The following is a 9,255-nucleotide window of genomic DNA, read 5'->3' on the forward strand; positions in this document are numbered from 1 at the left end:
ATTATGAATGGTCTTGGCCTCTCCCCTTCCCGCAGCCTCGGTGCTAATGAACGGTGGCCCCGGTCCAGACGTGGAGTTTCCTCCAGGTTCGGTATCTCCTTCAAAGCAGTCGCACAGAATTGCCACGGGTTGGTCCCCTCTTAGCCCTCCTCTATTCCAACAAGCCAAATATTCTGATGCCGGCTACGGGCTTCCAAATCCATGCATTTAGTTGTCAGGTTACACACATCTGACTGCAGTTTTTTTGCGGCAGTTTCCAAAGTAAAGACTGTAGAGCTCCACGCCGTGGTAGACTGCTCGAGGTCGTCCAAACGCTTGGAATGCTGTGCATTAGCAGTCTGTAAGGAGCTAGCCGTAGAATGCAACTCTTGGCGGATAGAAGTTATTTCTTGCCAGAGGACAGCAGTTTGTGTATCTATTGTGTATCGCTGTCATAATTTTCTCAACCGAATCCGAAGAAAGTTGCTGTGCATCACCCTCAGTGGTAGCCTTCTTGCTAGCTGTAGCAGGTTTCTGTGAGCGACTAGCCATTTTTAAACGAGGAGGAAAACAAAACTTTTAAATGCGTTTTCTTGCTGCCTTAGTCCTTCAATTAGTGATGTTAAACTTTTCAGATAAATATTTATCTATCAATATGGCTTCTGCAAGTATGTAAATATAATGAAAATGAAATTGCTCGCTGTCACGATCGCGGGCAAGCGAGCAGGAAAGCAAGCGATCGGAGCCAGGACGTACGGAACAAACGGGGATTTATTGGGAAAACAGGACCGGGGAAGCACGACAGGCAACATTAATGGTGAGTCTGCCGAAGACAGACTCAGACAAAGACTAAATACACAAGACATGCCACGGAGAACGAGCCACAGGTGAGAACAATCAGGGTGAAAACAGGAGGTAATGAGGTGGGCGTGGCACACATCGGGAGCGGACGGAGCGGGGCGTGACACTCGCTGAGCTCCAGGACCTCACAGCCTCACATGTCTCATTGGAGACAGGAAACGAATGCTTGGGAGACTTATGCGCTGGTACCGGATTGGGCCGCCTGCATTTCCGTAGGGGTACTTCACCTATAAAAACACACCAGTCAGTGCACAGATTGCCTGATATGCAGAACAGCATTTACTATAGAGAATAGCAACGCTGGAAAGGTTCATGTGCACCAAGGCTAGCAGCCCACTCAATCCAAATGCTGGCATCAGGAACTGACTATTGAATCAAATAATTTATATAAGTGAACTTTATTGTCATTCACACCATACAACAGTACAACAACGGAAGCATAGCTGTACAAAATTGCGTATCTCCAGGCTCAATGTGCAGACATAAAAAGACAGCTGCACATAGTCAACATATGGATAACACAAAGAAAATTTCGCTTCTTACACAGAAGTAATTAAGACTGTGTAAAACAGCATAAGGCAGCACAGGGCAGACACTAAATATACAAACCAATATACATATATCTTGCGCCTTCCATAAATTGCATTATTTCTTTACTCTCAGAGTACCTAAAGTAAGAATTCTGCCTTTTCTGATTTAAATTATGGGGACATATTCACCTGTTATTTTACTATTTCACAATGATTATCTGTGATGTTTAAACACATCAAAGCAGCAGAATTTACCGATTCCATTATACAATACAGTAACCATGTGGATTAGAGCCCTGTATGTTTACCATTTCATGGTAACAAACATGATCTATTACAGTAAGTAAAACTCCATCCATCCCTTATGAATATTTTATTTTTAAGTATTCCAAGACACACACTTCCAAAACAAGATGATTGTCACAGAATACAAGACTCAACAACACCAGACAGCCCTATTCTGACTTTCATTCTTCAAGTGTTGAGTTACTCTGGCCATCGTTTTGCCATTCTTACCGGGGCTAATGGAACCAGGGCTGTTTTCTGGAGCAATCCACACAAGTTTCGGGGTGACAATGAAACAAGACGGACCAATTAGTGCTGGGCTGTTTATCGGATATTTACGGAATATCGATATATTATCAAAACCAGATAAAGGAGGACACAATACAGTTTATATCGACATAATTTGGTCGTTAGTTAAAATCGGGCACTATTAAAGACTTTGAATATAATTCCTTCCCCTTTTAGAAGTAACGCGAGAGCTGTGGTCCCGACGTTGCACAGACTCCCAAAATTCACAGCAAAAAGCGACCCATTCAGTTAGGATTCATGGGGGTTTGGTGGAGGGCTTAAGTCAAGGGAGGTGATGCTACGATTATACAATTCCTTGGTAAGACCCCACCTAGAATATTGTGTGCAGGTTTGGTCACCATACCTTAAGAAGGACATTGGTGCGTTGGAAAGGGTGCAAGGTAGGGCTACAAGAATGATTCCTGGTCTTAGAGGAATGTCTTATGAGGAGAGGTTAGCGGAACTGAATCTGTTTAGCCTTGAGCAAAGGAGACTAAGGGGGGACATGATCCAGGTCTATAAGATTCTAACAGGTCTGGATGCTGTTCAGCCAAATGGCTACTTTTAATATAATTTAAACTGAATTTGAGAAAGAACTTCTTTACACAGTGTGTAGTTAGAGTATGGAAAAGTCTTCCTGCTAGTGTAGTGCAAGCCAAAAACCTGGGTTCATTTAAATCAGAGCTGGATAAGATTTTAACAACTATGAGCCGTTAGTTAAGTTCTCCCCAAACAAGCTTGATGGGCCGAATGGCCTCCTCTGGTTTGTAAATTTCTTATGGTCTTATGTTTACCCCAATGAAACAGGACATGGTCATAGACAATGATAAAGCTTCTAGACACTGAAATTAATATTGAGCCACATTTTTTTCCCCAAAGATGCAAATTCCTTTGGTTTTATTTATAATATTCTTCAAGGGTGCCAATGATTTTGCCACGTTTTTTTTTTTTTTTACAGAATAAATTATTCCTAAGATATACCAAGACTTATAAGGATTTTTTAAATGAAATGAATAGCTAGAGATTTGTTGAGATATTTGAGGAAAATTAGAATCATTGTATGTATTATCTATATTATGTGAATGTTTTTGCTCACTTTCTTGAGGGGTACTGATATTTCTGGAAGCTATTTATCTGGGCAGTAGGTACATATCAAATGTAACAACTGAGTGATGCCCATTGTCATACTGTATATTAACCTGTGAAATATTTTGGTTTTCCAGCACGCCCTGTTAGATCCCTGTTTTCCCATGTTCCGAAAAGCGTTGGTAGGTATTCACCACGGCGGACCGTGTGCACAGCACAATCTTTGTTCTGACCCAGTCATCTGGCCATTATGACTTGGCCTTTGTCAGTCACTCAGATATTTATCTCTGCCCATTTCATCTGTATTCAACATATTGACTGTGAGTACCTAATATCAGCTGATTGTCTATTATATCCCAGACCAAGACATGCATTGTTTCTATGGTATAATGAATAATATCCGCTTCATGTGGGACAGGTCATAATGTTTTGGTTCATTGGTGAATATGGCTATTTATCTGGGTAGTATGTATATACACTCTATGGACAAAAGTACTGGGAGACACCTCTTAATCATTGAATACAGGTGCTTCATTCAGCCCCTTTGTTACTGGTGTGTAAAATCAAGCATATTGCCATGCAGTCAGGTTTACAAACATTCGTGAAAGAAATGTGTCCATCTGAAGAGGTCATTGAATTCAAGCGTGGTAGTGTCATAGTATGCCACCTATGCAAGTTAGTTTGTGAAATTTCTTCCCTGCTAGATATTCCACGGTCAACTGTAAGTGCCTATTATTGCAAATTGGAAGCATTTAGGAACAAGAGAAACTGTTGTAAATGCAGAGTTCCAGACTTTCTCTGGCATTAACCCCAGTGCACCGGGAGCTTCATGGAATGGGCTTCCATGGCCAAGCAGCTGTATGTAAGCCTCACATCACCAAGTGCAATGGCAAGCATTTGATCGAGTGGTGTAAGACATACCACCGCTGGACACCTAAGCAATGGAAATGTGTTCTGTGGAGGCCCTTTTCTGTTCCAGCATGACTGTGGTCCAGTGTACATCTATTTTGATGACCTAATGCAAAGATACTAACAGTTATTGGCATGTCCAAATCAGAGCGTGTGAGCGGAGTGGAACGGAGCGTGAGCAAGGAGCAGAGCAGGCGGAATTTGGTCAGAGTGCATAGCGGTTTTTTAATTAAGGCTGGAGCGGTCTCTCTGTCTTGCTCCAAGTTCGCTCCGATACCGCTCACACTACGACTCTGAGGCGTGCCCAAATCTACCCAGAATTCATTTGTACAATTATCAAGACTGTTACACAAATTGGCCGAGATGGAATTCGCAAAGTATTTCACAAAGGAAACTGATAGGTCATACAAGTGTACTATTCTTATCAAACGTATAGATAACAATAATGTACAGCAAGAACAACAATGTCATGAAACTGTTTCAGTGAGTAAAGATTCACTTTGGAATCACTTTTCTCAGAAACATGAGAGTGCTACGCGAACAGGCGGAAGCCAGAGCAAAACGTTGGCAAGTTTTATATGGTTGTAGCATATCAAGTCTATAAAGTAAATTAAAGTATAAAAGCCTATAAAGTAAATATTGGTAATCAAATAAATTCGTTTTGTCATTCAAAGTAGGTCTAATAGGATTTTTTTAATTTCACGTAACGCTGTCAGTGAAATTTTATTTTATAGAGAGACGCGCAGCATTAACAGAAAAAAAATTGAGGAATTTAAAACGTGGATGCTTAGCCTGTATATTCTTTAGGCTATTAAGCTCACTGATTCCTTTATTTTTAAGCTTATTTTTGTATGGAATGCCATTGCCAAACGTGTCCGTTGTTGCCTATATGTTGCTTAAAAATAAATATTTTCTGTTCTGAGTGGCAATATTGCCATTGCTCATATTTCTTTATGATATAAGGCTTCGGTTTAAGGTGACATTTGTTAAGCATGCAGATTATTTGTCCCTCTTTTAAATTGGAGCGAGCGTGGAGCGATTTGACTGGAGGAAATTTTAGTGGAGCGAGGAGCGGTGTTGAGCGGAGCGGCGTAGTGCGAATTAGAGCGGAGGAGCGGGCGGAGCCAACAGCCTCGTGGTGAGGAGCGGAAATTCTCACCGCTCCACTCCACTCACATGCTCTGGTCCAAATCAATTTCACTATTTTGCCCGCGGAAAAAACAGGCTTTGTGCCAGCACAAGGCGGAAAAGGGTTGTCCTAACTCTTAATTATTCAGTGGCGTGTTTTGGGTATAACATGCAATGAACAAAACCTCACCTTTAGCAGGCAGTGGTGCATGAACTATTGTGGAGGTGTAATGGCCAGGTGTCCCAACAGTTTTGTCCATGTAGTGTATTAAATGCATGAACTGAGTGTTGCCCATTGTAGTTTATAAACCTGTGAAATGTTTTGGTTTTATGGAACCCTTGGAGCCCGATAGTATTATGGGAAATGAAAACTTTGGCAACGAACCATGTTCAGGTCAGAACCAGAAGTAGATATGGGTTGTAATCCTGTGCATGTCTCTATTCAGCTGTACTGTAAGGTGCATACCTGCTGGTGGCCATTGTTGTTTTTCTCCTGTGTGCATAATGCAGGTGGGATTCAATGGTCCCTCATACTGCAGTGGGCTCAGACAACTTTCCCCGCTCTCTTTGGGCGCAAGTACCGGGCCAGCAAGGTGCACAGCTTCATGCAAGGCTTAAAGTTGAGCCCCATTGTCCAATCCTCAACTCCTAAGGAGTCGGCACCGGAGATGAAGAAGGCGACAAAAGTCAGAGGTCTGGGTCTGTTAAGTCTGTCTTTCTGACCAGAAACTCAGCAATGAAAGATGATGGAAACCATGACTGCAGGATAGGTAGAAACTGTCTCTATAAACTAACAGGCTTCAAAGTAAATGCTAATGGTTCATGAACCTCTTGTGAGATGTTTTGGCATCATTGCTGGAAGGACTTGTAGCTAATATTGGGGAGAAGAAACACAAACCAAACAAACCTATAAAACTATAAAACATTTTTAGTGCTCATTTTTTCCATTTAAAATAAGAAGAACCAGCCTAGTGGACAGCGTCATCTCACACATCCTTGGATGGGGGTTAAATACTGCTCCCACTCAGTGTGTGTGTGCAGTTCAGATGTTCTTCCCATCTTGCATGGGTTTCCTGCTGCAGTCCAACTTTGTGCAGTTAGGTGAACTGACATCTCTGACTTACAGAAGCCTTGAACCGCATTTGATAATTTTTTTTTCGGAGACAATAAGTCGTTATTTCGACATAGTAAGTTGTTATAACGAGATATCTCATAATTTTGACATAATACGTCGTTATAACGAGACAGTAAGTCATTATTTCGACATAATTCAGATCGAGTTCTAGGTCATATTTTTTCGAACTGGTTGGTTTGACTTTTAAGAAATTCGAGTTCTAATGAGTTTGAGTACTGAGGTACCACTGTATATAAATATGAGTAAATACAAAATACTTAATAAATTTACATAACATCCTCATGACAGAATATTTATGAGTGAAACACAGCCACACTTCAGACCATTTAACTTTAGGCATTTTAACTGTGTTTAAGGTAGCTGCTAGTTAACATTAGGCATCTGCCAGATCAAGCCTCCCCACATCAGGGCAAGTGAGGTTCTGTGATGCTTCTGACGCCTGAGCAGCAGATATGTCATGCCAGCAAATATGTCAATCAACAGCTCAGGTATTTAAGTGGCAGCTGTTGCGTTCGGCGGGCAGGCGAACAAGGAAGTCAGGCGAGTAGAGCCAAGCGGACGGGTAAGCGGGGTTTATTGGCTGGATGAAAGGCACACTAGGCACAACAAGCACGAGACACTACTACATCAATGACCGATCTGGGAGATAGTGGGAGACGCGGACTAATATACACAGGACAAGTCAAAAGGAACAGGAAACAGGTGATGATAATCAGGGATTAACACGAGATAACGAGGCGGGTGTGGCACACACAAGGATCGGACGGAGCTGAGTGTGACAGAACCCCCCCCCCCAAAGGCGCGCACACCGGGCGCACCAGAGGGGAGGCGACGGACGAGAAGAGGGAACAGGACCTGAAAGACAAAAATGCAAGACATCCACGGGGAACCGGAAACAGAACAGACACGCAGAACAAGCAGAGGGGCAGAAACCAAGACAAAACCTGACAAAGGACGGGGAACGCAGACAGACAGACCAGGAAGGGAGACACAGGGGGAACATCCACAGGCGGAACAAAAGGGCCAGGAGGGAATGGAGGCACAACAGGAGGAGAAGGAGCAGGAACAGGAGGGACAAAGGGACGAGGAGCAGACCAGGGAGACCAGACAGGAAGGGATGGAGGACAAAGGGGAGCCCGAGGGAGCCCAGATGGGCGGCGGCAGGAGGGGCTGCAGGCGAGAGGGAGGCAGGAGCCGCAAGGGACCACACAGGGGCCAAGGGAATGGGTCGAGGGAGTGACGGAGGAGACATGGAGGGAGCAGGAGGGACCACCGGCATAGGCAGGTAGGAGGGGGAAGCCGCGGCCGGTGAAGGGGAAGCCAGAGCTGGAGAAGGCGCCGTCCGACGCCCCGCCGAAGCAGGGGGGTCCGGAGGCGCCCGACACAGAGCCGGAGGCAGGACCGAGGACTGGCACCGAGGGGGGACCCGGAGGCAACTGCCGACCCAGAGCCGGAGGAACTGCAGGCCACCCCGGAGCCCCAGCCAAGGCGCGCGAGGGCGAGCCAGGGGGCAGGGCGGGCGGGCGGGACCCCGGCCCTGCGCTTGTGTTCCCTCCCCTTTCGGGACACAGAAAGGCGGGGCCTCGGTGGGTGTCGGCCTCGCTGGGGTAAGGGCCAAGGAGTCACTGGAGCTGCAGCGGGTGGAGGCTTGGGCAGAGCAGGGGGCGTAGCGGCAGGCGGTGCAGCCGGGCTGGACAGGCAGGACGGGCGAGCCGGGCTGGACAGGCGGGTCAGGCCGGGCCGCGAGCAGAGCGGTGACCTCAGCAGGCACCTTGGGCGTGTGGCCAGCAGGGGGCGCCTCAGCGGGCACCTCGGGCGTGCGGCCAGCAGGGGGCGCCTCAGCGAGCACCTCAGGCATGCGGCCAGCAGGGGGCGCCACAGTGGGCACCTCGGACGGTGCCACGGGCAGTGCAGCGGCAGCAGCAGGCGGGAGGTCTGTCCTTTCAGGACGGATATCCGGCAGCTCTCGCCAGTAACCCACCTCGTGCAGTAGGACGAGCCATAGGTCCTCGTCCTGCCGTGGTGAGTCTTTAGGGAGATCGGTCATTCTGTTGCGTTCGGCGGCCGGGTGAACAAGGAAGTCAGGTGAGTAGAGCCAAGCGGACAGGTAAGCGTTTATTGGCTGGATGTAAGGCACACTAGGCACAACAAGCAAGAGACACTACTACATCAATGACCGATCTGGGAGATAGTGGGAGACTCGGACTAATATACACAGGACAAGTCAAAAGGAACAGGAAACAGGTGATGACAATCAGGGATTAACATGAGGTAACGAGGTGGGTGTGGCACACACGAGGATCGGACGGAGCCGGGCATGACAGCAGCGAAATCTGCATTGCAATAAGTCAGCTACATCTATGTTTAACCATTGTGGCAATAAACCTAGAAAACCAGAAAAAAATGTATATTAGCCTAAATGCTCATGTCATGGGAGAGCTCTATGTTGTGTCTATGTTGTGCTGTGGGTAACATACTTACTGATGCTCCACAAACCTTTTCTCTGTTCTGAATCTTGGAAACAGACCACCATGAGTTTAACTCCATCCACGAGCCTCTGGACCTGACAACTGAGAAGATGTATATGGTGGACAGCGGCCTTAGCTTTAATCTACCATACCCGCTCATCCTCAGGCCAGAGAGGGGCGTGGACCTCATAATATCTTTTGACTATTCCGAAAGGGAGAGTGATTCCACATCACCCTTTGAGGTCAGTGATCTGACAAGCAGAAGGTCAATATTCAGGTTGTTGTTTCTATACAATTAAAAAATGCATCAAAATCAATTTTAACATAAGTATGTATCACGTTGGCGGATAAGGCGAGCAGGAAAGCAGGCGAGTTGAGCCGAGCGGACGGGTAAAAGGGGTTTATTCGGCACAGAAGGGCAGACATCCACGAATACTCCAACCATACAACAACATTACAGTGACAGATCTGGGGGATACTGACTTAGACGCGAACTAAATACACAAGACAGGCTGAACTTAACAAGCAACAGGTGATTACAATCAGGAAGTAACACGAGGTAATGAGGGGGCTTGGCACACAGGAG

The 9,255-nt window shown here is 46.0% G+C and overlaps 1 long non-coding RNA gene across 1 annotated transcript; it reads left to right on the forward strand.

Moving 5' to 3' along the window:
* The first annotated feature begins 2,980 nt into the window (after positions 1-2,980).
* On the forward strand, positions 2,981-9,051 carry LOC140592661 (uncharacterized). Its single transcript, XR_011993039.1, has 3 exons — positions 2,981-3,211; positions 5,577-5,759; positions 8,727-9,051. It is a non-coding gene; the product is annotated as an uncharacterized lncRNA (long non-coding RNA).
* The last annotated feature ends 204 nt before the right edge of the window (positions 9,052-9,255 follow it).

Source organism: Paramormyrops kingsleyae, chromosome 9 (genome assembly GCF_048594095.1).
Source record: "Paramormyrops kingsleyae isolate MSU_618 chromosome 9, PKINGS_0.4, whole genome shotgun sequence".
Taxonomy (NCBI): domain Eukaryota; kingdom Metazoa; phylum Chordata; class Actinopteri; order Osteoglossiformes; family Mormyridae; genus Paramormyrops; species Paramormyrops kingsleyae.